Below are 8944 nucleotides of genomic sequence, written 5' to 3' on the forward strand. Positions count from 1 at the left end.
CGTGAATACATTCACTGCATGTGTTCACACAACGCGAGAAGGCGATTAGAACGATTAGAACCTGTGAAAATTTGCTCGAGTTGGAAATTTTCAACTCACGTGAAGGCCTTCACGTCGCCGGCACCGCCCGACAGGAAATCGCGACTCTACGCGTCTTTGCATTGACTTTGTATGTAAACTCACCGCCCCGAACGCTCGCTTCGCTTTCGGTCTGAATGCACAGTTAAGGTAGGAAAGTTAAGTGTTTTAAGGCTGCTAGATAGCTAAGTACTGACATTAACTTTCCAGCCTGTGGTGCACTGAACTGGAGCAGCTAACGTCAAAGTTAGGAAACGGTATGGTCCATTTTAGGGGTATTTTAAGATTCTTGAATATAAGGCATGAATATGGGAAATATATTGTAATATATACAAATGCAGGTAAGAAAGACCCCCCAGAACTGTTGTTTTTGCCTCTTTTGGGGGGGTCCAAGCCTTAATTAGGTACTTCTGCACCTCAGATTAAGAGCAACATGTCTGAGCAGTTTTCTGATCTTCAGGCGCAATTGAAGGAAATATGTGCAGGGCAGGCATTGTATGTGCACTGCAGTAACCATTCTCTAGACCTCGTGTTACAAGTTGCACATAAAGGTGATCCTAGTGGCTGATACACTGAACTTTGTCAATGTGTCATCAAAGACTCATGAAAAATCTGTATATGGTTTGTTCTTTGATTATTTCATTTCAAAACCAAATCAGAAAAACCAAAAAAAAACCAAAAAAAAAAAAAATCCGATACAGATCGGATCTTTTTAGATGCGACCTGAGTCTGGACACTCTCGCGACTTTGACGTCACTCTAGAGCAGCTGTTGTCACATTTCTGCTGTTGAAGGAGCCATAGTGAATGAAAAAGCTCCACAAAAGCCATTATTATACATATAGCTCTCTTTCTTCTCTACCTTGCTATGATCTGCTCACAATTTCCCTCTCTTACACCTGAAATCCACCACACTGCGAGCTCTCTTCTAAGTTATGTGCATGATACTTGTCCGAGCAGACACAGTGGGGAGGGAGAGACAAAGAGAGAGAGAGTTGTGGGGCTGTTGCGTTGTACAGTGCCAGAAACCATAATGAAAAGGATAGAAAGTTGTGAACACAGAATTCGCGAGAAATGTGACCCGTGGGAGAACAATGAAAAACAGCAGTCTCCTGTGAGCTAACTGGAGCTAACCTCTGTTGCTTCTTGTTAACTTCTGTAGCCTAGAACAGCGTGCTGCGTGTGATGTCGTGTTATTCTTCTGCGCATGCGGGTCACTTTCAAACTTTCAAAAAAAAACGGATCTGGGGAAAGAATTGAGCATTAAGGCCTGCAGTCTGAACAGTAGCCTGTGACCGGTGTTGTATCCCTACTGGTTTTAAAACTAAATGGCTGCTGGACACGTGTGCCTGTTGCAACGGCTGTGGTCTGTGTCAGGCTTCATCCAACCAGAGAAATGATCACCGACCCTCCGCAGCAACCAGGTCGCTCCCGCAACCTCCTCTCCCTCGCCCTGTCTCAGTCCAGGGCCCCACTCCCTACTATGGGTTATGTTGGAACCGGCACACTGGAAGGTCAGTGGTCGTTCCCTCTGGCTGGATGAAGTCCTATACTCCTGATTTTACACATAGTCTAATCCACGTGTCACTGCAGCGCCGCACAACTTTCTAAATTCTTCCATCTCATAAAGAAAATAAAGGTCAGGTTGGAACAGGCTGAACGAAAATTACCTGAACCTTTTAATCCGTGTATGATTCCTTAATATACAGCTCGCTGAATTAACTAATAACAGTCCTGTTTGCTGTGTACCATTGGATGTACTGACAACTATCACTGAATTAATTTGATACTAGAGAAATCTTAAAAACCGGAGGATTCTGAGGCAACTTCTAAGGCGTTCCTCTTCCTGTCCCAGTTGCTAGTGAGTTACAAACGGTGAGCCTCCTGTTTTTCTAACTAAAGCCCACCTATGATGATGTTCAAGCTCATTTTAATTACATTTAATCAGGCACCAGCACATTAAATATCAAAATCAATATTTTTCCAGGCACCGCCATCCCCCAAGTGTATCTGCTGCAGGTTTATCAAGTGTAACATAAAGCTACACAAATCGGATCATTAAATATCAACATTTCTCTGTTTCGGTTTCAATAAGAAAAACAATTTTTTGGTTTTTCTGATTTGGTTTTGAAAGAAAAGAAAAGAAAAGAATGAACCATGCACGGATTATCAAAAGTGCAAGGACATTTTTAATCACTTGGTGTTGATGAAGTGTTGACCAAAATCTAAGGTCTGTGTCCCACCAGGTGGTGCGTGTGCACTAAAACAATCTAACGCATCTGCTCTACCTACGCTACTGTCATAGCAACCATGGACTGTAGTAAAGAAGTGGACATAGCACTACCATGTCACCCACTGGTTTGTGGACTACCATTTTAAAGCCTCAAGTTTGGCATTTTGGACATTGCTGCCTTGGAACCAGAAGTGATCATATTTGGACGAGATGGTGGAGCTGAGGAGGGATAGTCAGGTCGCCATGGTAGCGACTTGTCAATCACAAGGCAACCATGCCCTGGGGCCATAATTTACAAAATGAACATCATGCTGTGTTGTAGGCAAGGCCACCAAAAGCTTTTTTTCATTTAATTTAATATGTACAGTTTTCATAAGTTTTCAAAAGTGGAGACGCAATCTAGACACTCTGCTGTCACTTCTCTAGGCTAGTTCTCTCACACAAATGAGGGAGCGGTGCCACAATGCGTAGCTTTAATGTTGGAAGCTGTGCGCAGTTGACATTAGCTAACAGTCATGTAACTTAACTTACACATTAGCTACATAGCTTTATGTGGCCTGTTTCATCATTATTTATCACAAGCAAAAATGTAACTTAGGAACAAGTTCTAATCACATTCCCTGTCCCCTCAATCTCTCACTAAGTTAACACTACTTTAACTACTTTCTTCAATATGTTAACTAAATCAGGTAGCTAGGTGGGTGGCAAATACCAGTGCAGCAACTGAAATGAATGCCCTGAAACATAACATAACATAACCTTGCTAGCTTTGCTAGTGGCAACAAAAGTTTAAAGAGGTTCTATTATCCTTTTTGGATTTTCCTTCTCCTTTATTAAGTTATATATCTTTTCTATCTAAGTCAAAAAGCCCAAAGTACACCCCAAAGGTAGTTCCCATCTCAGCTCATTTGTAGTTCCGCTGCTTCCCTTTGATGACACAGCAAAAAATGCGAGTCATACTGCTCGCCTAGCGGCAAGTCAGACATGCCCTCAAAAACACAGGTGGAAAAACATTCTGAGCTGCAGCACACAGTGACAAGACGTCTGCCTGCTGCCTCTCCTCTGCCTGCCAAACTTTAGCTACCCTCCAGGCAGTCAGTGGACATAAAGTTGTTACTGTGACGTAGAGACAGCTCAGTTAAAACTTTATGGATGAAAGATACATTTGTTACAAATTAATAACTCACCACTCTGAAACTCTTGCTCCAGTCTCTAAGCTGGAAAGGGGAACGTGTACAGCTGAACTGAAGCCGTGTTTACCGGCTTTTCAGGACCCGCCATACTCTTCTTTTGATTAGCTAGTAGTCCTTAAGTAGGAACTGCGCATGTGCAACTTCCAACAAAGATCTTGTAGAGGTAAGATGTATCACTCCATAGCTAAAACGAAGTGTTCAACCATGTAAACCTGTTCTGGTACGACCCCTAAATAAGATTTTTAAAATGAAAATGAGCATAATATGACATCTTTAACATGGTTCTAGCTGTCTCCGTAAGCATTGCACTACAGAATTTACAGATGTGTGTTTTCTTCTGGACGTTGTTTTGTAGATAAATTCTTGACGGTTTAGGTATAATTTTACTATAATAGAAAATTATTTTATTTATATTACATTACAAAAAGACCGATCTCACACCAATGATGCCTGTCAGTGGTGTAGTCTAGGTTTTTTGAAGTGAGTATATTGTGATTTTTCCCTCCCAGCCTCATACTCACTCATCCCAGAGCTAACCGTCCCATAAGCACCACTACACTTACTAATACAAACAGTATGTATGTACTGTATATGTAATAGAGAGCATTCTGAAGGACTGAGGCTATGTGTTATCTACACTGCAAAGACTTTAACAGCCAATGAGAGTTACAGGTGGGCAAGGGCATCACTTTGTGTTGAAAAGTGGTAGAGACAGACAGGGCTCAGATTAGAGTTGTGACAAAACACTTTGCATACGAGACGTGACAATCCAGAATATTGGGGGCATGAGAACGACTCTAGAAGATATTTTAATCCTATTTAAAAGAAATATTCATTGATGAAAATATAAGATAGGTGTTCTCCTCCAGAAGATTTTGAGCATGAAACACTTAATTTCCTGCATTCTGTAAACATTTCTCTGCAGCAATTTATGGTGGAAATGTCTTTCTTTATATAAAGGGGAACACAAAATTCAGGTGGCAGGTGACAATTCAGAATATAAAATAATAATTGAATATAATGCAGTAATCAGTAAATTTAGGGGTTTTTTTGCTTAAGTATTTTTTGGAAAATGAAGATCTGTTTGTTTTTCTATATTTACATAGCATTGTAAGTTTTGTTATTGTGCCAAAAAAAACCTTTCTCATAGCACTTACATTTGTTATTTAACATATCTTCTTGCAAGCTATTTTTCAGAACATTTTCAACAAATGTTTTCAAGTTCTCAAGTGGTGGGGACATGTCCCCAGTGTACACCTATGCTTGGTGCTCTAATGTTAAGTGTTAATAACCATCTAACTCAGCCAGTTAGGAGCCTTAGATGTCATATGAATCTGGTCCCTGGAGCATACGTTTTATCAGCTGGCAAATGTTAGCTGTAACTATAATGAACAATAATGGAAAGCTGAGGCTTATTGCAGGCAATACCCAGAAAATCTTGACAGTTATTAAGCCAAAATGTATACTTTTGTTAAATGTGATTGTTATTAAACCATGTTTTATGTGTGGTAGTGAAGTCATTTTAAAGTTAATTGCACTTAACCAGTAACAACTATTTGTGTTGGGGTTGTTTTCTTTTATGGCCTAAAGCACAGAAGAGGAGGCAGCATGCTCAAATACTTAGTTTGAAACTTTCAGAACTTTATTTCAGTTTTATAACATGGCAGGATATTTATCCCATACTCCCTGTTCCTGCATTTCACTTGACCTTGTTTCCATGTAGGAGGTATGGCTATTTGACTGCAGTCTTTCATGAAGGCCACAGTAAACTGTCTTCAGCAACATCACCTTGTTAGCTGAGTTTGGCTGTTCCTCACCCAGTTGTATTCCTCCTACACAGCTGTTTCTGTTTCAGTTAATGATTGTGGTTCAACCTACTAGAACTTAGAAGAATGATACTGTTTTGAAGGCAAAGAGTGGTCACACTCAAAATTTTATTTGATTTAGATTTTTTTCTGTTCAGTGTTGCATCTGCTAATTGATATTTATAATCTATTATCATGTGTATTTTTGACCTGCCTGTATATACCCAAACACACACACACACACACACAAACACACACACAGCCTATATCTATATTTCTATCTTAATCTCTATCTCTTTATCTATACATAAGACCACCAAGAATCCCCTACTCAAAATATGTTCCCGCAGGTATAGGGACAGAATCAATAGGCATTGGGTCAGTTGTTTTTCTCAGAGACTATATGACTGTGGTTCAGAAGTAATGACACAAGGTTACGGGCTGTTCAACATATTTAACACAGAGGTATGAGCCCTTGAAGATGCCTGTATCCCTAACCTTTTGACTGCCATTTCAATATGATTGCCTGATAGGTGCACGAAGAGTGGCTCGACGGTGATGGATGACAGTGGATGTCATTTGATTTTCATTTGAAACGGAACACCAAAATCTACTCTGCCTAATTAACCTCTCTGTCTGTTTCCACTTGGTATACTACCACAGAGACAAAAATCTCTGAAACAACGTACCCATAACATATTTCACAGACAATTTGTAGTCTCCTAGAGATACATTTATATAGTAGTGATTTGTTCTTATTATAATTTTTTGGGAGAAACGCAGTTGCGGCATGTATCACATTCCTTGGCAACATTTTTTCAAGTGTAGGAAGCACTTAATCTATGTAGCACAGATGTGTCGTAGGGAGGCACTGGGATAGAGGACTTTGACATCAGAGTCTGAGGTTCGCATGCTGAGTCCTGTGTGTGGTTAGGTTTATGAAACAAGAGTACTTTGGTTAAAATTAGAGAATAAGGCATTTGGCTTCTTCCTGTGAGTGATGAGGTCCTATACATTTACTGCCAAAGAACAGTTAGGGTTATTTTCCTTGGTTTTAATTAACATTAAAAGGTAAAATGTGAAATATGTTTTTGTTTAAAACATTCATGAAATGATTAACAGTTTCGACGTTATGTCAAAGGCATCTATGCATTGTGTTGCAGAAATACTGTATCTACTGAAGTTAGCATGCTAACCAGCCAGCTATGGTTGGAGTAGGAATTTGACAGGTGTAGAGTTGTCTCAGTTCTTACACCTAACATTTAAAATGACAGTTATGATATGTTTCCTCATTAATAGAAAAAATAATCCAAGCGGCATTACGTTTCAGTGTGAATGTACTTGCTTTTGCAAATTAGTAGTACATCCTAACTTTTAGAAGACAGTGTTGATGATACAGTGTTGGAAATATTTGAAGCAGCCTGACATTTTAAGAATTTTTTGGTTTTTAGAAACTAAGTTGAGTTCTCAGGGAGAAACGAGACTGTTACAAAGCGTGCTCCACATATTTAGCATTGCACTCCTATAATATTGTCTGACTCATGATAGACAGTTTCAAAAAACTAAAAGGATCAAAACCAATGCAGCAGAACTAATGATATCATCTTTTTTTTTCACGCATTCCTCTTCCTTCAGACCCTACAGACGCTGACTCAAGTGGCATCACTTGAGGAAATGTATCAGATTTCATCAGCTCCCCCTAAAACCACAAAAGGCTTTAAACATTTTCTTTTCACATATGCAATAGTACTCCCCAAGACCTGTAAACAGATTATGATGTATCATATCTGTGATGTATATGTACAGTATATGGATGCAGTGTGTGTGTGTGTGTGTGTGTGTGAGAGAGAGAGGTGTGAACACTGAAATTTTCAATATTTAAAAAATATTCTTCAAATCCTGATGTAGTCACTAGAGACCCTATAATTACTCTTATTACACACTGCGTAGTTGCATTAGGCAAATTAAGCTTAAGCAAAGAAATGCAAGCACAGCTTTTACATGACTGCATTGTGTAGTGTTGCATGGGGGTGGGGGGGCTTAATTAATAAAAGAAGCAATCTTGAGGGAAGTTCTATTCAATAACGGCAGCCCCACAAGTTCTAATTGTCTCTGGAAAAAAATGCAATAACACATAAAACTGTTCTGTGAATAATTCAGGAGCAGAATGCATAAATAGTGGATTAGGCTTGATTTAATTATGTCTGTGTGAAAGCAGAGCCTGGCGTTAAACAAACAAACACAGGCAACTGGAATGAAGCAGTTCAGCACCCAAGTGGCAAGGCCTTGCAAAGGAGCCAAAAACAGGCATCTGTAGACATCAAACACAACTAGCAGCATTTAACTGGGGCCAGACAGAAAGACAGGTACAATAGACTCAGCTCCACTTCTCATTGTTGCGTAGAGAATTGGATGGGATTCTCTCACAGGAGTGTATCCAACATCATTTTCATGGGAAGTCCATTGTATTGTTTACTTCACAACACTATCCTCTGTATTCTCATTTGCACGCATCAGGTGATATTTATTTCACTTTGATGAAAAAACAGTTTACTTTGCAATGGTAGTCTTATGACTGAGCATTGTTTTCCTGACAACTTCTATAATGTCAAATCTTTGCCTGTTCTAGGGTCTAATGTACAGGTGCTGGTCATATAATTAGAATATCATCAAAAAGTTGATTTATTTCAGTAATTCCATTCAAAAAGTGAAACTTATTGTATAGTGTATACATCCATTCCACACAGACTGATATATTTCAAGTGTTCATTCCTTTTAATTTTGATGATTATAACTGACAACTAATGAAAACCCCAAAATCAGTATCTCAGAAAATTACAATATTGTGAAAAGGTTCAATATTGAAGACACACTCTAATCAGCTAATTAACTCAAAACACCTGCAAAGGCCTTTAAATGGTCTCTCAGTCTAGTTCTGTAGGCTACACAATTATGGGGAAGACTGCTGACTTGACAGCTGTCCAAAAGACGACCATTGACACCTTGCACAAGGAGGGCAAGATACAAAAGGTCATTGCTAAATAGGCTGGCTGTTTACAGAGCTCTGTGTCCAAGCACATTAATAGAGAGGCGAAGGGAAGGAAAAGATGTGGTAGAAAAAAGTGTACAAGCAATAGAGATAACCGCACCCTGGAGAGGATTGTGAAACAAAACCCATTCAAAAATGTGGGGGAGATTCACAAAGAGTGGACTGCAGCTGGAGTCAGTGCTTCAAGAACCACCACGCACAGACGTATGCAAGACATGGGTTTCAGCTGTCGCATTCCTTGTGTCAGGCCACTCTTGAACAAGACACAGCGTCAGAAGTGTGTCGCCTGGGCTAAAGACAAAAAGGACTGGACTGCTGCTGAGTGGTCCAAAGTTATGTTCTCTGATGAAAGTAAATTTTGCATTTCCTTTGGAAATCAAGGTCCCAGAGTCTGGAGGAAGAGAGGAGAGGCACTTAATCAACGTTGCTTGAAGTCCAGTGTAAAGTTTCCACAGTCAGTGATGGTTTGGCGTGCCATGTCATCTGCTGGTGTTGGTCCACTGTGTTTTCTGAGGTCCAAGGTCAATGCAGCCGTCTACCAGGAAGTTTTAGAGCACTTCATGCTTCCTGCTGCTGACCAACTTTATG

The 8944-nt window shown here is 39.8% G+C and overlaps 1 protein-coding gene across 1 annotated transcript in view; it reads right to left on the reverse strand.

Annotated features, from left to right (window-relative positions):
* cdh4 (cadherin 4, type 1, R-cadherin (retinal)) overlaps window positions 1-3609 on the reverse strand; it is a 203171-nt gene extending 199562 nt beyond the window's left edge. Inside the window, exon 1 of the mRNA XM_046076610.1 lies at window positions 3497-3609. The gene's annotated coding sequence lies outside the window, so the exon portion shown is untranslated. The remainder of the gene's footprint in view (window positions 1-3496) is intronic.
* Window positions 3610-8944: the final 5335 nt, after the last annotated feature.

Source organism: Micropterus dolomieu, linkage group LG18, assembly GCF_021292245.1.
Source record: "Micropterus dolomieu isolate WLL.071019.BEF.003 ecotype Adirondacks linkage group LG18, ASM2129224v1, whole genome shotgun sequence".
Taxonomy (NCBI): Eukaryota; Metazoa; Chordata; class Actinopteri; order Centrarchiformes; family Centrarchidae; genus Micropterus; species Micropterus dolomieu.